General features: G+C 49.6%; 1 protein-coding gene across 2 annotated transcripts in view; it reads left to right on the top strand.

Annotated features, from left to right (window-relative positions):
* LOC144805609 (uncharacterized) overlaps nucleotides 1-27535 on the top strand; it is a 54387-nt gene that overhangs the window by 3620 nt on the left and 23232 nt on the right. For both annotated transcript variants that reach the window (XM_078672132.1, XM_078672131.1), the window contains exons 2-3: nucleotides 15534-15584; nucleotides 19963-20032. The gene's annotated coding sequence lies outside the window, so the exon portion shown is untranslated. The remainder of the gene's footprint in view (nucleotides 1-15533; nucleotides 15585-19962; nucleotides 20033-27535) is intronic.

Genomic DNA, 27535 nt, shown 5'->3' with positions numbered 1-27535 from the left:
AAGTCTGGGATGGGGAAACAAAGCATGTATATCTAGTGGTTGCCTTTAAGAATGAAGGTGTTCCTAAAGTTAAAGGCCTTGTTACTTCATTTTCCTAACTGCAATTAACCTGTAAGTAAGTGTTTGCTGTATATGTACGTTTCTTGTTCATGTTAGTTCTAACTCGAGTAAACAGCAGCCCAGTGTTGCTGCTGCCGAGGGGTCCGTATGTAAAGACCAGGAGGGCCTTATGCGGCCCCCGGGCCGTACTTTGAGTATCACTGATCTAGATCCTCCCGGCGACCGCCCCAGCTACATGTGTATTTCCATGTTCTTCAAAAAGAGGTCGTAGTTGAGCCGGGGCCGCTGTATCTGCTTTGCTCTTGGTGGTCCCATGGGAGTAAAAGCTGCTCATTCTGCTAATCCTTCCCTAACTTTCCAGAAGTGTCAGAGCAGACAGGCTTGTCAAGTCTTCAAGGAAGTGTGAGTGTGACGAGGCTGGTGTATTTATTCACCACTTAACTAATCAGTCTCCTGTCCCTCCGTCCTCACGTAAGCCACAATTTGTGACACATTTGCTATTTTAAGGATTGTAATAACATCACTTTTGTATATTTAAGTCCATACAGATACTGAAAACAGCAAACCGCAAGTACAAAAATGAAAAGCACAGGGGGCACGAGCCCTAAACAAAACAAAAAATAGGTTTTAGAGGGGCAGGGTTTGCAAAGTAGCATAGGCAGTGTGCAGTAATGTCACAGAGAGGGACATTGCAAATCTATTATGCCTCTCTTTAAAGGTAATGAAACGTGATTCACGTAATATAGGCACGCACATGAGCAGCGTATACCCTCATGTACATGAATAAAGAATTCTTAAATGTATTTTGGTACAACAATGTGGGAGAGTTTTAATGAAACGTGGGGGAACATGTTAACATTGACTTTTATTGGGCAGAGCAAGTTTCCAGTGGGAGAAAGCTAAAATATTGTAATTCATGATATCAATCAATCAGGGGTTTGTTAAAGCGCGACCACTCACCCGTAAGGGTCTCAAGGCGCAAGGGGTGGGGGGGGGTGCAGATTCCATTCCATAAAGGAGGGGGTCTGTCGAAGAGCCAGGTTTTGAGGTTTCTTGCGAAGATGGGGAGCGATGTTGTCTGTCTGAGGTGGAGCGGAAGGGCGTTCCATGCTTTGGCAGCGAGGAAGGAGAAGGAGCGGCCTCCCGATGTGGTCTTTCTGGTGCGGGGGACCACGGCGTAGGAGAGCTGGGCTGATCGTAGGGTCCTTTGGGGTGCGTGGAATTTGAGTCGGCTGTTCAGGTATGCTGGTCCGGTGCCGTGGAGGGCCTTGTGTGCGTGGGTGAGCATCTTAAAGGCGATTCTCGCCTCGACGGGGAGCCAGTGGAGTGTGCGCAGGTGCTGGGAGATGTGGCAGTGTTTTGGCAGGTTGAGGACCAGTCTTGCGGCGTCGTTCTGGATGTTCTGTAGCTTGCGGATGAGGTTTTTGTTTATTCCGGCGTAGAGTGCGTTGCTGTAGTCGAGTCTGCTGGTGACCAGGGCGTGACTGGAAGCAGGAAGATGAGACAGAGTTGATCTGGCGGTCCATTTTGAGCTCGGAGTCCAGAATGATTCCCAGGTTGCGTGCGTGGTCTGTGGGGGCTGGCGGGTTTCCGAGGGCGGTGGGCCACCAGGTGTCGCTCCAGGCGTCGGGGTTTGGGCCCATGATGAGTACTTCTGTTTTGTTGGTGTTTAGTTGTAGGCAGCTGTTTTTTAGGTCGAGCATCGAGAGACCCTCTTGTATACTTTAGTATACCTCTTGTGCTTACTTGAATGTAGACACGAGTCGGACGCGTGCTTTTTCAGTGTCCGATTTGTCCTTGTGAACACGCTTTTGCTGCTGGCTGTTTGCTCCATGGAACCTGGTTCACGCCCCTCGCTCGCGGTTTCGTTTTGACTTGTTATTAGAGTATGTGGTTTCTTTGCTTTTCCACAGTTTCCTTCCTCATCAGATATAGAATCTTAGCACGCTGTCAGACGGCTGCAGGCTGTTCTGAAATTGTGAAGGCGTTCAGTGCCTTTTATTCCCTCAGCCGCTCCTGCCAGCCTTCACCTACCTACGCTTTCCTCTCCTGTTCACTGGGACGCGGCGCACGCACCCGAGGTTTGTTTTCTCCCCTTTCCTAGTCACCACAAAAAACGGCCCACAGAGGGCACTGAGGCACCGGCCCTTCGGCCCATGCCCGAATGCCCGCCTTGCCAATCCGCCCCTGCCAGGAAGGGTAATGGATTGACGATGATGGGGGGGTGTGGGGAGTCTTCTATCGCCCTGCGGGCTCCTTACTGCGTCTGTCCTCGTGTCCCGATTTCGTCGCTCACTCGTCCGTGGCAGTCACTCATTACTCACCCCTTTAAGAGTCACTCACCGCACAAGTCAGTTACTCACTCCATATGAGTATCTCACCTTGTGACAGTCACTCTCCAGGCTGGGGCTGAGATCCCGGTGCAAAGACTCTTTCTCTTCTCTGTCTGAAGCCCCCGACCGTCTCTTCGCGTCAAAGACTTTCGATTGTCACACTTTGTTGAGCTGTCTTCGGTTGTCACCTCTCCGTAGTCAGCTGCCTGGCTCCTGCTAGTTTTTTATGCGGCCCCCGGGCCGTACTTTGAGTATCACTGATCTAGATCCTCCCGGCGACCGCCCCAGCTACATGTGTATTTCCATGTTCTTCAAAAAGAGGTCGTAGTTGAGCCGGGGCCGCTGTATCTGCTTTGCTCTTGGTGGTCCCATGGGAGTAAAAGCTGCTCATTCTGCTAATCCTTCCCTAACTTTCCAGAAGTGTCAGAGCAGACAGGCTTGTCAAGTCTTCAAGGAAGTGTGAGTGTGACGAGGCTGGTGTATTTATTCACCACTTAACTAATCAGTCTCCTGTCCCTCCGTCCTCACGTAAGCCACAATTTGTGACACATTTGCTATTTTAAGGATTGTAATAACATCACTTTTGTATATTTAAGTCCATACAGATACTGAAAACAGCAAACCGCAAGTACAAAAATGAAAAGCACAGGGGGCACGAGCCCTAAACAAAACAAAAAATAGGTTTTAGAGGGGCAGGGTTTGCAAAGTAGCATAGGCAGTGTGCAGTAATGTCACAGAGAGGGACATTGCAAATCTATTATGCCTCTCTTTAAAGGTAATGAAACGTGATTCACGTAATATAGGCACGCACATGAGCAGCGTATACCCTCATGTACATGAATAAAGAATTCTTAAATGTATTTTGGTACAACAATGTGGGAGAGTTTTAATGAAACGTGGGGGAACATGTTAACATTGACTTTTATTGGGCAGAGCAAGTTTCCAGTGGGAGAAAGCTAAAATATTGTAATTCATGATATCAATCAATCAGGGGTTTGTTAAAGCGCGACCACTCACCCGTAAGGGTCTCAAGGCGCAAGGGGTGGGGGGGGTGCAGATTCCATTCCATAAAGGAGGGGGTCTGTCGAAGAGCCAGGTTTTGAGGTTTCTTGCGAAGATGGGGAGCGATGTTGTCTGTCTGAGGTGGAGCGGAAGGGCGTTCCATGCTTTGGCAGCGAGGAAGGAGAAGGAGCGGCCTCCCGATGTGGTCTTTCTGGTGCGGGGGACCACGGCGTAGGAGAGCTGGGCTGATCGTAGGGTCCTTTGGGGTGCGTGGAATTTGAGTCGGCTGTTCAGGTATGCTGGTCCGGTGCCGTGGAGGGCCTTGTGTGCGTGGGTGAGCATCTTAAAGGCGATTCTCGCCTCGACGGGGAGCCAGTGGAGTGTGCGCAGGTGCTGGGAGATGTGGCAGTGTTTTGGCAGGTTGAGGACCAGTCTTGCGGCGTCGTTCTGGATGTTCTGTAGCTTGCGGATGAGGTTTTTGTTTATTCCGGCGTAGAGTGCGTTGCTGTAGTCGAGTCTGCTGGTGACCAGGGCGTGACTGGAAGCAGGAAGATGAGACAGAGTTGATCTGGCGGTCCATTTTGAGCTCGGAGTCCAGGATGATTCCCAGGTTGCGTGCGTGGTCTGTGGGGGCTGGCGGGTTTCCGAGGGCGGTGGGCCACCAGGTGTCGCTCCAGGCGTCGGGGTTTGGGCCCATGATGAGTACTTCTGTTTTGTTGGTGTTTAGTTGTAGGCAGCTGTTTTTTAGGTCGAGCATCGAGAGACCCTCTTGTATACTTTAGTATACCTCTTGTGCTTACTTGAATGTAGACACGAGTCGGACGCGTGCTTTTTCAGTGTCCGATTTGTCCTTGTGAACACGCTTTTGCTGCTGGCTGTTTGCTCCATGGAACCTGGTTCACGCCCCTCGCTCGCGGTTTCGTTTTGACTTGTTATTAGAGTATGTGGTTTCTTTGCTTTTCCACAGTTTCCTTCCTCATCAGATATAGAATCTTAGCACGCTGTCAGACGGCTGCAGGCTGTTCTGAAATTGTGAAGGCGTTCAGTGCCTTTTATTCCCTCAGCCGCTCCTGCCAGCCTTCACCTACCTACGCTTTCCTCTCCTGTTCACTGGGACGCGGCGCACGCACCCGAGGTTTGTTTTCTCCCCTTTCCTAGTCACCACAAAAAACGGCCCACAGAGGGCACTGAGGCACCGGCCCTTCGGCCCATGCCCGAATGCCCGCCTTGCCAATCCGCCCCTGCCAGGAAGGGTAATGGATTGACGATGATGGGGGGGTGTGGGGAGTCTTCTATCGCCCTGCGGGCTCCTTACTGCGTCTGTCCTCGTGTCCCGATTTCGTCGCTCACTCGTCCGTGGCAGTCACTCATTACTCACCCCTTTAAGAGTCACTCACCGCACAAGTCAGTTACTCACTCCATATGAGTATCTCACCTTGTGACAGTCACTCTCCAGGCTGGGGCTGAGATCCCGGTGCAAAGACTCTTTCTCTTCTCTGTCTGAAGCCCCCGACCGTCTCTTCGCGTCAAAGACTTTCGATTGTCACACTTTGTTGAGCTGTCTTCGGTTGTCACCTCTCCGTAGTCAGCTGCCTGGCTCCTGCTAGTTTTCATGAGTCTCTAATTGTTGCTGTCTCTCTGCGAGGATTCTGACTGTCTCTTGTCCTTCACCAGTCCCTTCGAGTCCCCTTCGATAGCCCGACACCGGCAGCTGGCTGCTTGTTATTCGCGCCTGTCTCTGACCCTGAAACCCCCGACTGTCTCGTGCTCTTGACCGGTGTGTAGCTGAGTCTCTCCCCTCACCAACCCACTGTGCCCTGTTCTTGGAATCACTCTGACTGTCTCTATCACCGTGCCTTCTTTTCAAGCTGTCTCTAGACCCTCGACCGTGCACTCTTCTCCGCCTTCCTCCGACTCTACTCCCGAGGGGCATGTCTTTCTCCTTTCATGTGCCTGTCTCATCTGTTTCTGTCTTCGAGCCTGTCCTTTGTTCTGCATCTGGCTGCACCGATAAGACTCCCGACAGTCTAATGGCGCATCTGTGTCTGTCTATCTGCCCCTGAGGCTCCCGTCTCTTGTACTTCGCCTGCAGGTAGACGCCTCTCTGCTGCAAGCCTCTTGACTGTCTCTCATGACAGTTACTTGTTTCTGTCTATGCCACAGCCGCCGAGACTCCTCACTGTCTCTTCTTCTTGACTTGTTTCTTTTGGTTTCCGATTTTCATTAGGCTGATTGTGATATTTTTGCAGCAGACAACACAAGACAACAAGGATGTATTCGGTTTATGGGAAGTGTGATGGTATGACTTTGTATTATAAGCTATAAAATACCTTCTAACATACATTAAAAGGGTATTAAAAGTCACCTCTGAGTTTCATGCTCTTATAAAGGAACTTGGCCTTCCGTATCGCTCATATGCACAGAATATGCCTGAAACAAATGTCTATATAAAATTATAAATTATGGACAATACTAATTAGATTTTAGCTAGCTTTTTCGACACACTTCTACTGTTTCTATGCCTTGTAATTGAAAGTTACTACCAAAACCAGTTTAATAGTACTGAACTCACTGACCTCAGAAGGATGAAAGGCTAAATAACTGCTTGGTATCTACAAGTCATGAGTGGACATCTAGGGACACACAAGCATACGTTTCATTTTTGCACACCATCATTTCACACGTTTTTTGTCCCTATGGTCCAAAGTTGTTTTTCTCATTAAAAAAAGGCAAGATATGCATTTACCACAGCAATGATATCTGCAAAGGCAGTCCATTTACTACCTTGAAAAGAGGAACTCCTAGGGTGAACATTCCAATTAACCAGTTACATATGGTCCCTACTGGGTCCAAATGCAGACCCATCGAGATTTGGACAGCTACTGAACAGAAAGGGAGAAAATTCCAAGTGATCTGACGCAACAGATAGTTGGTGTCTAATTGTGCAGTTCTAATTCCAGCTGGGTGTTTGATTTAACCAGTAGAATTTAATGTTGTTTTTTCTGTGCATGAGAATTTCAGATCACCTTGTGGGTAACGAGTTTGAGTGTTCAAAATTTTTTTGTGCGTTGTGATAATTTTGGCTGATTCTTGCCCGGGCTCTAACTGGCTTAGCTGTCACCCCTCAATCCAGGGCCCTAAAGAACTAGGACAAGCATTTGCAATGCAACAGGGCTCGCATTTACGCGAGTTTAAGCTATTGGCATTGTAAATGACAATGCCGTTTATTTATGTTTTAAAAACAAAATCATAAAAAAAGGCATTGTCATTTACAGTGCCAATAGCTCAAACTCTCGTTAATGCGAGACCTGTTGCATTGCAAATGCTTGTCATCCATTTGGCGACGGCTTCCATGCCTTCTCGAAAGTTGCGTCTGGCGGTGTTGGGCTCGTTGGATAGGGAGAGGATGAGCTGGGTGTCGTCTGCGTATGACACGATGTTGAGTCCGTAGGTTCTGACGATGGGGGCAAGTGGAGCCATGTAGACGTTGAAGAGCGTCGGGCTGAGGGAGGAGCCCTGGGGGACTCCGCAGGTGGTAGGTGTGGGGTCCGAGAGGAAAAGGGGGAGTCTGACCCGCTGCGTCCTGCCGGAGAGGAAGGAGCAGATCCAGTCGAGGGCCTTGTCCTGGATTCCTGCGTCATAGAGTCTGCGTATTAGGGTGCGGTGGGAGACTGTGTCGAACGCCGCTGATAGGTCGAGGAGGATGAGGGCTACTGTTTCTCCTTTGTCCAGTAGGGTGCGAATGTCATCTGTTGCGGCGAGGAGGGCGGTTTCCGTACTGTGGTTTTTTCTGAAGCCGGATTGGGAGGAGTCGAGGATGCTGTGTTCTTCAATGAATGTGGCGAGTTGGCTGTTGATGGCTTTCTCGATGACTTTCGCTGGGAACGGGAGCAGGGAGATGGGTCTGTAGTTTTTGAGGTCGGTGGGGTCCGCTGAGGGTTTCTTTAGGAGGGGGTTCACCTCGGCGTGTTTCCAGTCGTCGGGGAACGAGGCAGTCGCCAGGGAGCGGTTGATGTGTGGCGGAGCATGGGTGCGATGGTGTCGGCGGCTCTGTTGGAGATGTGGTGGGGGCAGGGGTCCGTGGGGGCCCCTGAGTGGATTGACTTCATTGTCTTCAGTGTGTCTTCGGTGGTGAGGGCTGTCCAGTCATCAATCGCTGGTTTCCGGGTGTCGGGGGTGGTTGGTGAGGGTTCAGTGTGTTGGTTGTCTTCGTCGAAGTTGTCGTAGATGCTCTTGATTTTGTGGCGGAAAAAGGTGCTGAGTTTGTCGCAGAGGTCTTGTGAGGGAGGGATGTCGGTAGACTCGCTGGTGAGTTGGGCGAACTCCTTGATGATGCTGAAGAGTTCCTTGCTGTTGTGTGCGTGGGTGGAGATTCTGTCTTCAATCGCTTTTTTCCTCGTTTCTCTGATGAGTTGATGGTGGGCGTTGCTGGCGGCTCTGAAGTTGTTGTGGGCTTCTGTGGATTTGGTGTTTCTCCAGGCCTTTTCGAGGCGGCGGCATGATATAGAATGAATATAGTGCTCTCTGAATCTGACTTTCATATCTATGTACTTTTTTTTACTGCATTGCACAGATATTCTATATTCTATGCAGTAGTCTTTTATTATTTTCCTTTTGCATGATAGCTGTGCATTACAGTTAGCTTGTAGATGCCACTTCTTCAGCTATTCACTAAGGGTGAGCATTTTTATTTTGGTGCCCGTAAACATTCTCTATCTCAGTGCGACCCTGATAGTTGGCACCCCACTAGCGATTCATTTGATGTTTACTAAATACCAGGCAGTTGGGGTATACCTGCTACTTGCTACCAAATGGGTGTTTGGACAACAAACTGGAACAAGCATTTGCAATGCAATTGGTCTCACATTTACGCAAGTTTGAGCTATTGGCATTGTAAATGACAATGCCTTTTTATTTATGTTTTGGGTTTCAAAACATAAATAAAATGCTTTGTTATTTACAATCCCAATAGCTTAAACTCGTGTAAATGCGCTACCTGTTGCATTGCAAATGCTTGTTATCTTCAGTCTCATGGTCTTTTTAGTAACATTAGAAAACTTAAATTTGAAGCTTTTGTGTGGGCCCTTATGGCCTAGGGCGCTGTACACACAACCATACATTTCTAATTCGTTGTCAACAAAGTTTGAATTTGAATGATTCTGCCCAGGTTTAACCAAAAGCTATCTGTTACTGAAACATTTTGCATAGTGTATTTTCCTGTCAACAAATTAACATGTGTGTGGCATAAATGCCTCAGTGGCCGCTTACTTCCTTGAAGTACTATTTTCCTTACAGTAAAGTCCCCAATTTAATTATATTCAAATGGCATTATATTTATGGAATTCCCCCTTCCCACCCCACAACAGAAGCAATCCTATGGATTACCTAGATACATGTGTGTGTGGTTTGATTGCCACAGTTGTCCTTGAGGACTCCGGTTCTGGTGTGCATTACTGGGTCAATGGTGAAGATGGACATATACTGTTTGAAGAAGTTATGTCCAGTGGTCCTTTTGGCTGTGGCTATAAACCACTCGCGCCTCTTTGTCCCATGCTCCACTGGCATCCTACTGATTTTTCATGGAAGATTAAATCTGCCCCTGTAAGTGTATCCCGCCCCTGGGAAGCCCGTGGGATCTATTCAAAGCCAATGGCCTGTTACATTAAACCACGCGAGCTACCGGGGCAGAACCCACAGATGGCTGCCGTGGTGCATGCATCTGCGGCGCGGCGGCCGTGCTCTCAGGGCTTCTACGCGCTTGGTTTCTTGGCCACCAGGTGTAAAATTACTGTAGCACCAAGGCCGCAGGCCACAGCTCTCATTCAGTCCATTTTTCTCGTAAATGTAAATGGCCGTGGTGGTGGTGGGTGTGGGGGTGGTGTACGTGGTGGTGGTGTAGGTGGGTGTTGTGGTGGTGGTGGTCGACATGGTGGTGGTGAATGTGGTGGATGTGGTGGTGGTGTTTGTGGACGTGGTGGTGGTGTTTGTGGACGTGGTGGTGGTGGGCATGGTGGCGGTGGACAGGTTGGTGGTGGTGGTGGTGGACGTGGTGGTGGTGGTGGACGTGATGGTGGTGGACGTATTGGTGGATGTGGTGATGGTGGTGGACGTGGTGGTGGTGGATGTGGTGATGGTAGTGGACATGTTGGTGGATATGGTGGACATGGTGGTGGTAGATGTGGTGGTGGTGGATGTGGTGCTGGTGGTAGATGTGGTGGTGGTGGATGTGGTGGTGGTGGATGTACGTGGTGGTGGTGGACATGGTGGTGGTGGACATGGTGGTGGTGGACATAGTAGTGGTGGATGTGGTGGTGGTGGATCTGGTGGTCACGTGGTGGTGGTGGTAGGTGTGGTGGTGATGGACATGGTGGTGGTGGACGTGGTGGTTGTGGACATGGTGGTGAAGGACGTGGTGGTGATGGACGTGGTGGTGATGGACGTGGTGGTGATGGACGTGGTGGTGATGGACGTGGTGGTGATGGACGTGGTGGTGGTGGACGTGGTGGTGGTGGACGTGGTGGTGGTAGACGTGATGGGGGTGGACATGGTGGTGGTGGACGTGGTGGTGTATGTGGTGGACATGGTGGTGGTGGAGGTGGGTGTGGTGGTGGACGTGGTGGTGGTGGACATGGTGGTGGTGGACCTAGTGGTGGTAGATGTGGTATGATGGACGTTGTGGTGGTGGTGGATGTGGTGGTGGTGGACATGGTGGTGGGGGATGTGGTGGTGGTGGATGTGGTGGTGGTGGTGGATGTGGTGGTGGTAGTGGATTTGGTGGTGTTGGACATGGTAGTGGTGGATGTGGTGGTGGTGGTGGACATGGTAGTGGTGGATGTGGACATGGTGGTGGATGTGGACGTGGTGGTGGTGGTGGACGTGGTGAGGGTGGTGGACATGGTGGTGGTGGACATGATTGTGGTGGATGTGGTGGTGGACGTGGTGGTGGACATGGTGGTGGTGGACATGTAGCACAGAATTCCCGGGAGCTATAAATACACGCTGAAGTCAAAATCCTTGCTTTATATCGATTTTACGCATGGACGATCCCGTCCCACGCGGTGCAAAACCCTGTGCGCAGCTAGTATTTTGTGTGGGACAGGCCGTTCAGCGTTACTTGCATCTCGGAGTGTGCCAGATGTTTACTACCAGATATAAGTTTTATGGACATCACGAATATTGGCCTTTTTATAGATCAGGTTTTTCCCAAATGTACAACTTGAACACAGCAATCAGCCACAAACAAACAATATTTCCTCGAAAAAGAGCTACTTTCTCGCAAGTTCCCTTTAAAAATGCTGTCCTTCCCATTATCAAAGCCAGTGCGGGTTAATGATCTTTTCATATCGGAACAAATTAAAAGGTGCAGCATTTAAAATGTTAACATAATAACCCACAAGCAGATATCTTCGCAGACTAGGATCCTTAAGCGCAGTATTGGCGAAAATTACAGAAAATCTGTGAGGGAACACAGACATTAACATTTTACTCTAGGGCAATCCCCACTCATGCACGTAAGCACGTACACACGCACCATTCTCTGTTCTTGATCACAGAGCTGTCTGTGCGACTTGTCAAATTAAAGTGGTATTCATCGTGTGCGGCCTGCTGTGTTTTTCTGAGTGATTACACCCCTGTGCGCGTGGATTACCCATACCTTAGAATACTCATGAGCAGCAGGAGTAAACAGCTGCGGAATAACTGCCCCCTGCTGACTCATGGCATGCAATCCTACTCGGAGCCTCGTATACCACACATGTAATAATACAGAACAGAGCACCCTTTCGAGTGGATGGCAGTGTAGGCCACATAACTTTCAAGTCAGTAACCCCCCCATGCATGCACTCATCCTGCACACACTTTCCTTAGTGACTTCCTAGCTGGTGACCCGCATGCATGCACTCACCCTGCAAACACTTTCCTTAAAGCGACTTCCTAGCTGGTGACCCCCATGCATGCCTTCACCCTGCATACACTTTTGTTGCAATAACTTCCTAGCCAGTGACCCCCCATGCACGCACTTACCTTGCACACACTTTCCTTGCGGTGACTTCCTAGCTGATATTCACCATGCACGCACTCACCCTGCACGCACTCTCCCTGCAGTGGCTAGTGGCTACCTAGCTGGTGACCCCCTTTGCACACACTTTTCTTGCAGTGACTTCCTAATCGGCTGTGGTGACTTCCTAACTGGTGATCCCCATACACGCACTCCCCCTGCACACACTTTGTTGTAGTGACTTTCTGCAAGAAGCCTCTCTATGCACAATCTCACTGACACACTCCCTCTGATATAACGTCTGCACAATGGTTCCCGGTGCACAAAAAACGGTGTTGGATCTAGCCCTGATCTTTTGACTGGGTGAGAGTATTCTGCTTAATTCAGAGACTCTGTCCATCACCACCCCTTGTTGTAAATAATTTTGTCCACCCTAAGCGTGGAAGGGTATACTCAGATGTGAGTCCCTTGCTCATTGCACCATCAGGATTCAAGCAAGCCGGGCCGAAGACGGCTGAAATGCCAGAAACCGGTCCCCGGAAGCTTGTTTCCTTCCCAGTGTAAGAATTGGCTTTTGTAGTCTGGTCTGCCCTGTTCCCATGATGCACTGGGCCAGGGACAGACTAATTTGCATACAGCCAGGTTCTGAAACTGGGATGGTGCAATGAGCTAAAAAACGGTGTTGGATCTAGCCCTGATCTTTTGACTGGGTGAGAGTATTCTGCTTAATTCAGAGACTCTGTCCATCACCACCCCTTGTTGTAAATAATTTTGTCCACCCTAAGCGTGGAAGGGTATACTCAGATGTGAGTCCCTTGCTCATTGCACCATCAGGATTCAAGCAAGCCGGGCCGAAGACGGCTGAAATGCCAGAAACCGGTCCCCGGAAGCTTGTTTCCTTCCCAGTGTAAGAATTGGCTTTTGTAGTCTGGTCTGCCCTGTTCCCATGATGCACTGGGCCAGGGACAGACTAATTTGCATACAGCCAGGTTCTGAAACTGGGATGGTGCAATGAGCTAAAAAACGGTGTTGGATCTAGCCCTGATCTTTTGACTGGGTGAGAGTATTCTGCTTAATTCAGAGACTCTGTCCATCACCACCCCTTGTTGTAAATAACCCTGCTGACTCATGGCATGCAATCCTACTCGGAGCCTCGTATACCACACATGTAATAATACAGAACAGAGCACCCTTTCGAGTGGATGGCAGTGTAGGCCACATAACTTTCAAGTCAGTAACCCCCCCATGCATGCACTCATCCTGCACACACTTTCCTTAGTGACTTCCTAGCTGGTGACCCGCATGCATGCACTCACCCTGCAAACACTTTCCTTAAAGCGACTTCCTAGCTGGTGACCCCCATGCATGCCTTCACCCTGCATACACTTTTGTTGCAATAACTTCCTAGCCAGTGACCCCCATGCACGCACTTACCTTGCACACACTTTCCTTGCGGTGACTTCCTAGCTGATATTCACCATGCACGCACTCACCCTGCACGCACTCTCCCTGCAGTGGCTAGTGGCTACCTAGCTGGTGACCCCCTTTGCACACACTTTTCTTGCAGTGACTTCCTAATCGGCTGTGGTGACTTCCTAACTGGTGATCCCCATACACGCACTCCCCCTGCACACACTTTGTTGTAGTGACTTTCTGCAAGAAGCCTCTCTATGCACAATCTCACTGACACACTCCCTCTGATATAACGTCTGCACAATGGTTCCCGGTGCACACATTTCTCTGAAGACACACGCCTTGCACGCACTTTCCATGAGTGGTGTCACAGCGATATATATACCGCCAGCGCATTTTCAGGGCATCGGTGACGTATTACGCACTGCTGGCAGACAGTTGTTCTCAGACACTACCTGCACTCACAGTCCCCTCACAATCACGCTGCACACACCTTCAACGAGCAGCCCTTCATCGCTGCACACAGCCCTCCAGCAGACAGTCATTACACACACTGGTTCACCGTCTCCTTGCTTCCTCACCACCTGCACGGATGCAACTTTCACACGGTGACTCCATACACTCACTATCACCCGTGCACACATCCACTCTCCCCACAGTGACTTCTTGCAGTGTGCGCCCTATTCACACCTCAACCACACACGTGCACACACAGTCCCGGTAGACAGGGACTTCCCCTCCCATACAAACTCACTCCTTTCAAGATCTCCCTGTGACGGCTCACTACCAGACGCGCACCTCTGATCACTCCCCGAGTTACACCTTCATCCAGTGACGCGCTGATCGGCCTCCCTCCGCGGGGCATCCAATCTCACACCAGAGGAGCGCCCGTTTACACACTTATCACACTATCTGCTCCATCCTTTTGTTGTTGTTAGCCACTGCCATGGCACTCCTCACTGTGGTAGTGCCCCCAGCCTCCCCTCTTCAATGCCCTCAATGAAGTCTGCAGCGACCCCCTCTCGTGCACAGCTCCCAGGTACACGTCAGTGTCCTTCTCCCACCAGCAATGTCCCCTCTCCCCCCTTGCAGGGCATCCCTTGCCCTCTGCAGCCCCCGTCCCCGAACCCTGTGTTACCCTTCTAACCCCCGAATTACTGCGTGTCTACTACAGTGCCCTTTCGCTCCCTCTTCAGCACATCTGTTACCCCCACCAGGTCCTCTCTCGCTCAAGCTGTGCAGCTTTCACACCACCTGGAGTTCTTTCTCACCTCTAGCAGAGCCCCTCTCACCCTTAGTAGCGACACTCTCATCCCCAGCTGCACCCATCACAGCGTCCTCTCACCACCCCACAGCGCCCCTCACACCCTCGCAGCGCCCATCACACCCTCGCAGCGCCCATCACACCCTCGCAGCACCCATTACACCCTTGCAGCGCCCATCACACCCTCGCAGCACCCATCACGCCCTCGCAGCACCCATTACACCCTCGCAGTGCCGCTCTCACACCAGCTACAGTTCTCTCACCTCTCGCAACCCCCTCTGACCCTTAGCAGCCCCCCTCAAGCTTTGAAGCCATCGCTGTTGCATATTTATCTTATGCAACTAACAACCATTGACAAAGCCAATAGTCCTGGCTTGTAGTAGATGTAATGTTACTTGTTATATATGGATGGAATGGCGAAGCAGCAAAATACCAGTGGGGCGACACACTATGCCGAGCATGTATTTTCAGTTTGGGTTTTTAAGCCACGCCCTTCATTACATCGACCACGTCCCTCTGGGAGCCATCACAAGGTTCTTCATTCCACTTAAAGCCCTTCCTCCGGTATAGTGACTTCCTGCTGAACAGGGAGAACAAGTTCACTCAGACTTGGCAGTCAGCTCCAGAGAAACTAATCCATGCCCGGGCCCCTCATCCATTGGCACCTTGTGATTCTTACAGCGTTACAGTTCATATCTCATTCCCCTTATTGGATTTTGTCATTTTAGTGTCATTTTGTTCAATACATTTTACTTTTTTTTTTCTATTTTGGTTTGGGTTTTTTATTGTTTTGCATTTTGACTTTGACTTTTTTGGTTTCTGCATAAATATTTGACGTATTACCTTAAGTTAAGCGTGCCTGTTCCGTGCTTAGGTACCAGGAGGTTGATCCTAGGTTAATTGAATGGCTTTGAAAGTTCATTCTGACAACGGTTGTGATTGTTCCTCATCTACCGTAAATAATAATTCAGTTTCTTACAGAAGCTATCTGAAATTATCTGCAAAACAGGCAGGTGATAACCTACCAGACTTGAAGCACCCTGTGGACGAACTGGAATATGGGAATAGTATTGTGTGGCAATAGAACTTCTAAAAAATTCAGCTTGGAGATGAACCAAGAATCACGCTTGAATGTCACAACTTTTTAAAACAAGGTAGTCAGGAAAGTGTGGCGAATATATTGCAGCTCTTTGCATTTTGGCAGCCCCAAGCAAATTTGAGAACAGAGTGGATGTATGTAGCAGAGACGTGTCTGTTCACCCAATGTGAGTGGTGAGATCTGCTTTGCTGGTCTGCCTGAAGTTATGATGCTGCTGACAGTGGCCTGTCTGCTAATAGCGATGGCGTGACTGGTGGATCTACGAAGACAAATAAGAGAAAGTTATCTTCCGACACCTCAGTCTTCGTGCCTGAGACCAGTAATACTGAAGACTCTGAGACTCACAGCAGTAATTTCTCCTTTCAGAGCGTTATTGCTGCAGATGGAGTGAAGCCCAGAAGTATTCACATTACTAAGGTACCAACAAAGTTTAATATTGTTCATTTGTATTAACAATTTCTCTTTTGCAGATTTTTGAAATGCATTTTCTAGTTTTGTTGCTTTTTGGTTAGTTTTTTATTGTAGGCTGTTATCTTCGGTCTAAAGGGAAAGATGTTGTAGTGTGTGAATGTGGCGTGGGATGCGGAAGAGACGTAAGACCAGTTCGGGGTAGGTAAGGTTTTATTTTGAAAAACGTCTTTTTATGGCGGGTTGTCAAGGTGTCTCTCTGAAAAGCTCTGGGATCCGTGATGGCCTCTGGTTATGGTCTTGCTAACAGATTGTTAAGAAGCAAACTTCAGGGGATGTTCCGTTCTTCCTAACTCCCTGTTGGACTCCGCCAGGGAAAAGAAACAGGTACAGATCATTAGGAACGTTCGGGTTGCGAACCCGTTTGCACATGCAAAATCACCGTTGGCCATGTACAATTCCAAAATAGCGAGTTGCAGTTTATTTGCGACTCTCTATTTAAGAATTGCATGTCGCAATTAGGAACGGGCATTCCCTTCCTAATTGCATCCGCAATGCAATGTGTGAATGTTTTGAGACCACAATTGCGGTTGCAAAACACTTGCAAATGACCACCCTCTTCAAGAGGGTGTTAATGCAGTCGCAATTTCGAAGGGGTCCCCAGGGTACCCCTTCCACTTTGTGACTGTGTCTAAAAATATTTTTTATGGGCCGGCAGTGGTCCCAGGGACCACTGCCTGTCCTTAACACCTTCAATGCTACAGGATATTTTCCTCCTGTGCTGCAGATCGATATTTACCATTGTTCATGACAAGGTCAGCTCGTCATAAGCACACGACCAGTGTACTGCATGACGAGCTGAGCTCGTCATGAGCAGCGAAGGGGTTAAAGAATGAAACGAAAACGTTTGATGCACTGGGCCAGGGACAGACTAATTTGCATATAGCCAGGTTCTGAGCTGGGATGGGGCAGTGAGCTAAATAACGGTGATGGATCAAGCCCTGATCTTTGGACTGGGTAAGAGTGGTCTGCTTAATTCAGACACTCTGTTCATCACCACCCCCTTTTCTGAATCGTTTTTGGCCACTATAGGTGTGGCAGGGTATACTCAGACATGAGTCCCTTGCTCACTGCTCCATCAGGATTCAAGCAAGCCGGGCCGTCGAGACTGAAATGCCAGAAACCGGTCCCCGGTAGCTTGTATCCTTTCTGGTGAAGAATTGGCTTGGTAGTTTGGTCTGCCCTGTTCCCATGATGCACTGGGCCAGGGACAGACTAACTTGCATATAGCCAGGTTCTGAGCTGGGATGGGGCAGTGAGCTAAATAACGGTGATGGATCAAGCCCTGATCTTTGGACTGGGTAAGAGTGGTCTGCTTAATTCAGACACTCTGTTCATCACCACCCCCTTTTCTGAATCGCAATTAGGAACGGGCATTCCTTTCCTAATTGCGTCCGCAATGCTATGTGTGAATGTTTTGAGACCACAATTGCGGTTGCAAAACACTTGCAAATGACCACCCTCTTCAAGAGGGTGTTAATGCAGTCGCAATTTCGAAGGGGTCCCCAGGGTACCCCTTCCACTTTGTGACTGTGTCTAAAAATATTTTTTATGGGCCGGCAGTGGTCCCAGGGACCACTGCCTGTCCTTAACACCTTCAATGCTACAGGATATTTTCCTCCTGTGCTGCAGATCGATATTTACCATTGTTCATGACAAGGTCAGCTCGTCATAAGCACACGACCAGTGTACTGCATGACGAGCTGAGCTCGTCATGAGCAGCGAAGGGGTTAAAGAATGAAACGAAAACGTTTCATTTTTTTTTTAAATGCATCCCGTTTTCATTTAAGAAAAACGGGCTGCATTTTAAAAAAAGAAAGGAAAAAAAAAACTGCTTTATTAAAAAGCAGTCCCAGTCATTGTGGTCTGCTGAGCCCAGCAGGCCACCATCCCTGGTAGGGCTGGCATTCCAAATGGGCTCACAAATTGCGGTATGCTCATTATAATTAATGAGCCTTGAAATTTGCGACCCCGACCTAGTGTTGGTAGACAGCGGCAACCATCGCTCGCTGCAGTGGTGGAACCCTCAAAATTTAGCAAAAGGGTGGCCTTTCATAGACCCGATTCCACAGTAACCGGTTCGGGTGCCCATCTTCAACATTACAAAGTCCCGGGGCTGCGGTCAGACAAACACAAACGTCTCCACATCCACTACCTGGAACTTCCAGCAGTGTTCATAGCACTCAGCTTTTCTCACCCAACTTGTAGGCAAGACTGTCTTAGTTTGCACGGACAACATGACAGCAATGTACTACCTACAGAAATAGGGAGGGACTCACTCTCTCCAGCTGTCGCACCTTGCACAAAGCATTTGGGATTGGGCGATTTGCCAGAAAATCTATCTCCTAGCAGAACACCTCCCAGGAGTAGACCATCAGATTGCAGAGCTGCTCAGCTGACACAGGTAGCAAGTACACGAGTGGGAACTTCATCCTCAAGTTCTTCTTCCCTACGTTCAAAACTGAGGTTTTCCACAGATAGATCTGTTTGCCACAGTGCACAACGCAAAATGCCCAAACTCTGCATCCAGGTTCCCACACCCAGCATCCGAAGGCAATGCCCTATGGATGATTTGGTCAGGGATATTTGCTTACGCTTTTCCGCCTCTCCTGCTAATTCCATTACTAGTTCGGAAGCTCAGACAAATGTCCCTCACTGATCCTAATAGCCCCCACATGTTCTCGTCAACCTTGGTACTCTCATCCTTAGAACTCTCAGTGTTCCACATCAAAAGCTACATCTCACACCTTGTCTCCTCACTCAGAGCCATGGAGAAATCAGTCATCCAATTCCCAGAGAACTCAACCTAGCGATTTGGCTCCTGAAGTCATAGAGTTTGGTTATTTACCACTACCACCAGACTATATGAATATTCTCAAGGAAGCTAGTAAGCCAGTACTAGAGCATGTTATGCAGCAAATGGAAACGTTTTGTTGCTTATTGTAACAACAACAATATCAATCATCTAGATGCTTTTGTACAGAACATCATTTGTTAACTGTTGCATTTACAGAAATGTGGATTCACTTACACATCCATTAGTTTTCACCTGGGAGTCGTAGCTGCATACTTGCAAAATAGACAACACCTATCTCTCTTCAGAGTACCAGTGATTAAAGCCTTCATGGAAGGATTAAAACGGGTTATACCGCCAAGTATTCCCCCTGCTCCAGAGTGGAACTTAAACATAGTCCTTACAAGGCTAATGGGCCCGCCTTTTGAACCAATGCACAAATGTCAATTACAATTCCTATCATGGAAAGTTGCTTTCCTCATAACGAAAACCTCACTAAGGAGAGTTTAGGAACTTCAGGCATTGTAAAAAAAAGGCGCTTGTACGAACCCATCCTGGCTTTCCCTGTGAGGTGTCCACTCCTGGGCACCCCCAAGGTGGAGGCCAGGCATCCTTTAGCGTTGTGGGGGCCGTTGTGGAGATTAAGCAAGCTATTGCTCAGAGTTGCAGAGTGGGACTACATGATTGGAACAGGCACCGAGGCGAGAATTATCAGGTCCGTGGAATTTTGAGCCCAAGACCCGCCGAGGCAGGGAATTGAACCCTGGTCCCGGGCTAGACCTCTGCATCAGGGTCTGCCGCTCTAACCATTGAGCCACACTTCTCCACTCTGTATTAGCTATACAAGAGCCTTTCTTTCAACTTCACAAAGATTGAGTGATTCTACGTACCAATCCTAAATTTCTCCTTAAAGTAGTTTCTGCTTAGGGGTAATTCATGTACGAATTCAAATTAAAATAATATAACATTAGCATTTTCATTATTAATTGAACCATCCTAATTCTTGTATAGAATTTATGTGCTGCAATGATAATAGAGCAAAAGACACACACTTGATGGACGGAATGCAGAACTTATCAAAACATTCACCCCCAGTCACAGATCTGGGTAAATCCATCATTATTTTGCTCACCATGCCACCCCAGTTTAGACCTGGCCATATGCAAATCAGTCTTGACCCTGTGCCTCATGGGAACAGTCCCGCCCGAACTGCAATGATAATAGAAGCAGATAAAAGTAATCAGCAAAATAAGCACATTGAACAGAATAAATAGTTCCACCATCTTTCTAAAACAATGTACATATGCAAGCATAGAAAAACTGTATATAGCGTTTTCCTACTATGCTTTCCCGTGTGTGTGTCTGTGTGTCTGTCTCCCATTCCCTGTAAGGAAAGTATGTAGCTCCCCGTTCTAGAAGAGTCGGTCAAGAAGGAGCACACTGCATTGAATAATTTCTTGGTATGCACTTTTTATTAGTATTACAGGAAATCACAATGATTGATTGTCTCTTTTGTATTCTTCTTTCCCACAGGGTCTTCCACTTCAGTCCCTTAGGTGAGCCTCGGCCGCCGTCGTCCCTCGGACAAAATGAAAAGACTCAGGTAAGTGTTTTTGCTTTATGGTTTAGTCAAGGGGGATGTGAGGGATAAATAATAGCTATGCATAAATGTGAAGGGTGGGGGTAGAGGTTGGAGCAACCAAAAGAAAAAGAGTAGCTGATGATTTCTGCTCTTGTCTTTCTTTTCCATCTTATTTCCTTTTCCCTGGGTCCCTTTCACCCCTCCGCCTCCTCTCCCGTCCCTCTCTGACTCAGCCCCTTTCCAAAAGCCCCGTAGACCCCCACGCACCTGGAAGAGCCACGTCTCTCCGGGGCCGTGGCGTGGTGACTCCACGTCCTTCAGTGAGGTCTGGTAGTAGATCATGCCTCCAGGTATTCTGAGGCTATTCCCCTCAGGACTACCACTGCCCCTGCAGTGGCTAGGGCCCTCGTTTGCATCTTTCCCAGGGTGGGCTTCCCTAAGGAGGTGGTGTCATACAGAGGTACCGACTTCATGTCTGGCTACTTGAAACACATGTCGAAGGAGTGTGGCGTGAATTACTGGTTCACTACCCTCTACCACCCACAATGTAATGGCTTTGTTTTGTTTTGTTTTTTTAGAACTTTATTTTAATTTTGTCAACATACAACCTGGCAGTCAGAGTATACAGAGACATATCATACCAATATGTTCTACGTAAGTAGGTTAATCAAGAAGCAGTCACAAATTACACATGCACTAATCTGCCTTCCCATTCTCCAGGTGATCAATAAGTGTCCCATTCCCCTAATTGGGAACGTACCTTATAATTATCATGTGGAGATACCTCCCTGCTCATCCCCAGTGTCGTAGTGTTCTGCCTCGTCAGTTTCAGAGGCAGAGTTTGTGTCTGTTGTCACTCTGGAAGCAGGAGCTAGGAGTTATCTGTATGAGCACGGCAAGTGTTTAGTGTATCCTCAAATATGTCATCCTTTCTACTAAGGCGCATATGTGTCTCCTCAGCTAGGGCCCAGTCGAGCGCATCTCTATGCCAGAGCACAATCGTTGGGGCATGCTGGGACAGCCATGTGATTGCATTTTTACGTCATGCCAGTACCATAGGCGACTGACCAAATTTATAGGTTATCTTGCGCCCTTCTGGCATCTAAAGAGGCCTAATAAATAGCATTTGGGTGTCAGCTCAATACTTAGTTGTGTGGCATGCACCATTTCTTCGACAGCTTGTTGCGAGAAGGTGTGTATTGCATCGCAGGGCCATGGTTAATGTAAGAAATCAGCCCCCACAGTGTTGCAAAGCAGGCATATATCTGGGCAAGACAAGACCATTCGATAAAGGTCTTGTGGCGTTAAGTAGGTTCTTCACAGAAAATTATAATGTATCAGTTGAAAATGGGCATTACTAGAAACCATGCATGTTAGTTCACAGGACCGCTGCCAGTCTTGATCTTCCTTTGGAATGCCAAAGTCTAAATTGCAGGCCTCTCGGGTCCATGTGTAGTGTGTAGTGTCTACTGTACAGTTTAAAATGCAGCCCTTTGGGGGTGCGAGGGGTCGTGCCTCCTCCTCTTCCTTTCGGAGATGTTACAACCAATATCAGCAGTACCATCCCTATCCGGGCCAACCGCGTTACTCCTCCTCCCTGCAACAGCAGTCGTTTCGACAGCCGCAGGCTGCCTCTTACAAAGCGATACAAAAGGGGATGATGGACAGAGCGTTTGAGCAAATCAAACACTCACTCCCATTCAACTGATCTGGATTTAATCCATCACCATTCTTTAGCTCACTCAGCCACCCCAGTTCAGACATGTTCACATATGCAAATAAGTCTGACCCTGTGCCTCCTGGGAACAGTCCAGCCTGAACTGCCAAGCCATGTCTTCCCTGGACCGGAAACAAGCATCCTGGGACCGGTTTCGGATTCATAATCCTCATCAGCCAGGCTATCTTGAATCCAGTGGCCAAGTGAGCAAGGGACTCACGTCTGAGCATACCCTGCCACACTTATGGCGAACAAAGCGATACAAAAGGGAAAGATGGACGGAGCGTTTGAGCAAATCAAACACTCACCCCAGTCAACTGATCTGGGTTTAATCCATCACCATTCTTTAGCTCACTCAGCCACCCCAGTTCAGACATGGCCATATGCAAATCAGTCTGACCCTTTGCCTCCTAGGAACAGTCCAGCCCGAACTGCCAAGCCATGTCTTCCCTGGACCAGAAACAAGCATCCTGGGACCGTTTTCGGATTCATAATCCTCATCAGCCAGGCTATCTTGAATCCAGTGGCCAAGTGAGCAAGGGACTCATGTCTGAGCATACCCTGCCACACTTAGGGCGAACAAAGCGATACCACCCCCTTTTGTACCGCTTTTGGCCGCCATAAGTGTGGCAGGGTATGCTCAGACGTGAGTCCCTTGCTCACTTTGCCACTGGATTCAAGCAAGCCGGGCTGAAGATGACTGGAATGCCAGAAACCGGTCCTCGGAAGCTTGTTTCCGGTCCAGAGAAGACATGGCTTGGCAGTTCGGGCTGGACTGTTCCCATGAGGCACAGGGTCAGACTGATTTGCATATAGCCATGTCTGAACTGGGGTGGCAGAGTGGGCTAAAGAACGGTGATGGATTCAACTCAGATCTTTTGACTGGGTGTGAGTGTTTTATTCATTCAGATGCTCCGTCCATTACCACCCCCTTTTGTACCGCTTTTGGCCGCCATAAGTGTGGCAGGTTATGCTCAGACGTGAGTCCCTTGCTCACTTTGCCACTGGATTCAAGCAAGCCGGGCTGAAGACGGCCGGAATGCCAGAAACCGGTCCTCGGAAGCTTGTTTCCAATCCAGGGAAGACATGGCTTGGCAGTTCGGGCTGGACTGTTCGCATGAGGCACAGGGTCAGACTGATTTGCATATAGCCATGTCTGAACTGGGGTGGCAGAGTGGGCTAAAGAACGGTGATGGATTCAACCCAGATCTTTTGACTGGGTGTGAGTGTTTGATTGATTCAGATGCTCCGTCCATTACCACCCCCTTTTGTACCGCTTTTGGCCGCCATAAGTGTGGCAGGGTATGCTCAGACGTGAGTCCCTTGCTCACTTTGCCACTGGATTCAAGCAAGCCGGGCTGAAGACGGCTGGAATGCCAGAAACCGGTCCTCGGAAGCTTGTTTCCGGTCCAGGGAAGACATGGCTTGGCAGTTCGGGCTGGACTGTTCCCATGAGGCACAGGGTCAGACTGATTTGCATATAGCCATGTCTGAACTGGGGTGGCAGAGTGGGCTAAAGAACGGTGATGGATTCAACCCAGATCTTTTGACTGGGTGTGAGTGTTTGATTGATTCAGATGCTCCGTCCATTACCACCCCCTTTTGTACCACCTCTTACAAGCAGTACAGAGGGAAATCCTCCTGCTGAGGTAGAAATTCGTCAAAAAAGCACTGACAACTGCCAACTGTAAATGTAAATGTAAATGTCAAGGTATTTGTAGAGCGCACTGTCACCAAGCGGTTTCCTGGCGCTATTACTCATACCGCTGTGGAACCCCTCCTGGCTTTCCCTGTGAAGTGACCACCCCTGGGCACCCCCAGGGTGAAGCCAGGCATCCTAGCGCTGTTGGGGCCGGTTTGGAGGTTAAGCAAGCTATTGCCCAGAGTTACAGCGAGGGACCCATGATTAGAATAGGCACCGAGGCGAGAATTATCAGGTCCAAGGAAATTGAGCCCAAGACCCGCCAAGGCCGAACTTGAACCCTGGTCCCGGGCCAGAACTCTGCATCAGGGTCTGCCACTCCAACCAAAGTTGGAGGGCGGATCTCCCATTTCTTCTCCAATTGGTCCGCAATAACTACAGATCGATGGGTTTTGGACATAGTGTCCAGAGACGGCACTCTGGAATTTGTGAAATTCCCTCAAAAATCTCCCCCCGGAGGTCCTCCTCCTGCCCGTCTGATGGAACTTTTATGCCAAATCAATCTCTTGTTAAGGAAAGGAGCGATCAAAGTGTACCGAATCTTCAAAGGGGTGCAGGCTTCTAGTCAAGATTCTTCCAAATCAAGGAAAAATCAGGGGAGTGGCACCCCATTCTGGACCTTCGTTCCCTCAAAAAGATTCTCAAGAAGCAAACTTTCCGGATGTTGTCTCTCCTAGAAGTGCTTCAAATACTGTCTCAAGGGGATTACAAGCCAACACTGGACCTTCAAGATGCCTATTTTTATGTCCCTATCCTACCCAGTCACAGAAACATCCTGCGCTCTAGAGTGGCTGACAGAGATTTGCAATTCCAAGTCCTTCCATCTGGCCTTCGCTCTGCACCCGAATGTTCACTAAAGTCTTGGCACCGGTGGCAGCATATCTTGGTCTAGCTGATGTCCAAATATTTCGCTATCTCGACGACTGCCTTATAAAGGCACAGTTGTTCGCAGTCGCAAGCAGACACACTCAATCATGCCTGTCTCTGTGTCTTTCCATCACTCTGGAGAAGTCTCAGTTCACCCCCTCTCAAGTGAGGACCTTCTTGGGGGCCATCATAGACACACAGCAAACAAGGGCTTTTGTCTCCAATGAAAGACAACAGCGGATTTCCAAACTGGCAACTCTCCTGTGCACATAAAAGTATGTTTTTGTTCGACAGTTCAAATCGCTTCTGGGGATGCTGTCTTCCGGTATTCCCCTAATTTCCAACTGTCGCCTCAAAATAGGACCCCGGCTGGAGAACTCGACAACCAATTGCAACAAGTCTCAGGGTCCTTCGACAATGTCATCAACATCACGTCTCAGATATGAAGAGCATACCAAACATCTCTGCAGTTCGTTCGTAGTGGACACTCCAAGTTTCATCCTCACGACAGATGCCTCCCTCGAATGGTGGTAAAGTCATCTTCAAGCCCTCACAGTCAAGGGGAAATGGGACAACCACCTATGAACTTGGCACATAAACCTTTTGGAGTTACTGGCAATATTTCTGGCTCTGAAGTCCTTTTCTACCCTCATTCAAGGCGCTTCAGTGTTGATCCGAATGGACAACACAACAACCTGACCCCAGGCCACCCCCCATGCCGCACGGCTCCTCCGCTGTGACCGCGTCTCTGCCCCCGGCGCCGCAGGTTCGCCCCTGACCTCGGTGTCCCCCTGCTGCTACCTTCTCCTTTCTGCTGCTGCTCTCACTTGTGAATTGTGCTTTTTATTAAGGACTTCTGCATTTTTCTGTATTTTTCGTAGTTGCTGTTGTATCCCTGCCCTCTGTGTGTGCCCCCCCCTGCTTCCTGCTTCCGGCCGCAGCTCCCCCGCGGCCCGCCCCTTTTCTTTTATACCCCCTGCCCATTGGCCGCCCCGCTCCCGCCTCCCACCTGCTCCTCCCTCCCACTTCGTCTCATATGGAGGCCGCACGGCGGCCGCGCTCAGAAGGCGCGCCAAAGGCAAGCCCGTCTGCGCCTGGACCACGCCCAGCGGCAGGACCCCTGGCCCTCAACGATGCCTGCCCACCCGACGGACTTACGACGCCGCCACCATCCACGCACTCAACGCCAGCCGGAACCTCGCCTGCTACCGAGCCATCCCGAAACGCACCCACGGACCCTTCACCTGCCAAGCCTTCAAATTCACTTGCCTCCAAACTTGCACCGCCCCCGCCAAGCCAGCTACCAGCAACAATCACCTCAAGTGCATCCTGCTCAACACCCGGTCCGTCCACAGGCACACAGTCAAACTCTGGAACCTCCTGGACACATCACCAGACGTCGCCTTCCTCACAGAAACCTGGATGAACGCCTTCTCAGCCCCCGACATCGCCATAGCCATCCCGGATGGCTACAAAATCACCCGGAGGGACCGCGTCAACCAAACCAGAGGAGGCATCGCCATCGTCCACAGAAACACCATCCAAATCACGACCAACTCTGACGACACCCTCACCGCCGCCGAGCACCTTCACTTCCAGATACACACCGACCCCAAGACCACCCTCAGGGGCACTCTCATCTACAGACCCCGGGGACCACGCACACAATTCAGCGAAGACTTCGTCAGCCCGCACGCCCTAACCTCCTCAGACTACATCCTCCTAGGGAACCTCAACTTCCACCTGGAGAACAACTATGACAGCAACACCGCCGCCCTGCTGGACAACCTCGCCAACCTCGGACTCAAGCAACTGGTGAACACCCCCACGCACTACGCCGGCCACATGCTTGACCCCATCTTCTCCTCCAGCAAGCACATCTCCTTCAGCCACTCCACCGGACTACACTGGTCAGATCACAGCTGCGTCCACTTCAACTTCAGGAGAACCAGGACCCACCACCACCCGCAATAGGTTCCTCGCAGAAGCTGGCGCAAGATCACCACCGACCAGCTCACCACCTCCCTCAGCCAGAACCCTCCCACCAACACGACGGACCCCAACGAAGCAGCCCGGAACCTCGCACAGTGGCTTACTAACTGCGCCGATGAACTCGCACTATTGAAGAACCCTCCCAGCAGACCCGGCAGCAAGAAAGCCTCGTGGTTTACCAACGACCTCAAAAACTCCAAGAAAACCTTCCGCACCCTCGTTCCGATCCGCGTCCACTGAAGTCATCTGCGGCGTACCGCAAGGATCCTCGCTCAGCCCCACCATCTTCAATGTCTACATGAGCCCCCTCGCAGCCATCGCACACCAACACAATCTAAACATTATCTACGCTGACGACACCCAGCTGATCCTCTCCCTCACTGTTAGACCTGGCACCTTGGCGTGAGTCTCCCTTCCTCTTTTTGCTGATGTGCCTCCGATGTTTTGCTGGTATTCGATGCTCAGGGCACTGCGCCACGGCCAATCCGTGCCGCAGTGCAAGTGCTCCCAATGTAAAGTGTATGTACAATTAATTTCCATGATTGGCTTATTTGGTTTACTATCAGTCCCCAGTACGTGCACGAGGAGTGCCGGGGCTTGTAGATACAAATGCTGCTGGTGGGCTTTCAGTGCTGATTGCGCCACCCACAGAAGCGGCTTCGAAAGATGTGTCTCAGGTCCGCCATTGCTGACCCCGCATGCAGTCTCATATTGCAGGCTGATTGCGCAAGTGCCCACACTTGCCAGTCCCTGAACCTTCCCTAACCTTCATATCAGTCACCCCTATGGTAGGCCTACAGGCAGGGTGCGTTGTAAGCGTAAGGTAGGACAAGCCTCGAGTGTGGCATGTCCTAGTAGTGAATTACCGCCCTTTTGGTTCTTCACTATTGAAGGGCTACCTGTTCTCTTAGGCCAGACGAGCTGTCGGAGCTATTACAGGCTATAGTCCCGGCAGGCTCCGGGAACACGGTAGCAGGTCGAGTTTAGTATGCCTGAACTCAGAATAATAAAATACTTCCTTTAGTAAGGTTTATTTTACTAAACTGTGTTTGCAAACGCTACTTTTAGAAAGTTAGCCTTTGCTCGCCTAACTGTTCAACCGCCTCTGCCAGGATGTGTATCTGCTGTCTGGGTTTGTGTGAGTGACAGGGCTGGGAGTTTCCCGGGGATAGCCGGGTGCTCCAGGTGGTGAATAGGGTACTTACACCAGGATGGGTGAGCGGAGTAGTCCTTGACTCTGAATAGG

Source organism: Lissotriton helveticus (genome assembly GCF_964261635.1).
Source record: "Lissotriton helveticus chromosome 1_1 unlocalized genomic scaffold, aLisHel1.1 SUPER_1_unloc_16, whole genome shotgun sequence".
NCBI lineage: Eukaryota > Metazoa > Chordata > Amphibia > Caudata > Salamandridae > Lissotriton > Lissotriton helveticus.
The sequence above is the reverse complement of the archived record's forward strand: the minus strand, read 5'-3'. Positions and strand labels throughout refer to the sequence as shown.